The sequence below is a fragment of the Cryptotermes secundus genome, unplaced genomic scaffold (assembly GCF_002891405.2).
Source record: "Cryptotermes secundus unplaced genomic scaffold, Csec_1.0 scaffold589, whole genome shotgun sequence".
Taxonomy (NCBI): Eukaryota; Metazoa; Arthropoda; class Insecta; order Blattodea; family Kalotermitidae; genus Cryptotermes; species Cryptotermes secundus.
The window spans coordinates 70,866-71,310 of record NW_019718279.1 but is presented as its reverse complement, the minus strand read 5'-3'; the positions used below and the strand labels follow the sequence as shown (position 1 = coordinate 71,310).

The 445-nt window shown below is 38.0% G+C and overlaps 1 protein-coding gene across 5 annotated transcripts in view; it reads right to left on the bottom strand.

Annotated features, from left to right (window-relative positions):
* LOC111875398 (CCAAT/enhancer-binding protein zeta) overlaps nt 1–445 on the bottom strand; it is a 79,469-nt gene that overhangs the window by 8,169 nt on the left and 70,855 nt on the right. The gene's annotated exons all lie outside the window — the stretch shown is intronic.

The following is a 445-nucleotide window of genomic DNA, read 5'->3' as shown; positions in this document are numbered from 1 at the left end:
GTTACGATCGAACTTTGAAATTTTACACTCGACTGAACGCTTCCAGCCACGATGCACACTGTGTGTCGGTACGGCAACTCATGCATAAAGAATGCTAGCTTTGAACTCTGTAAGAACAGGACACATATTGTTTAGTAGAGTTCTATATACAACACGTGAGCTTATATCACTCGTCCTCCGTCCTCATTCCAGAAGTGGTACGTAATATAGTTCCGATAAACACTTTATCCGATAAACACTTTAGACATAACATCCGGTGTTTCCGTGACTTGCACAAGTGTCGTCATCGACCAGCTTGCATTCAGGGGTATCCAGAACGTATGAATTCTTCTAGGGAAACAAAAAATTAGGAAATTTCTTCTTGGAGTCAGTGCAAAAATTTTAACATGTTTTATACAATCTGTAAATTACAATATCTGATTCTATATTCTTTCGAGAAAAAAAA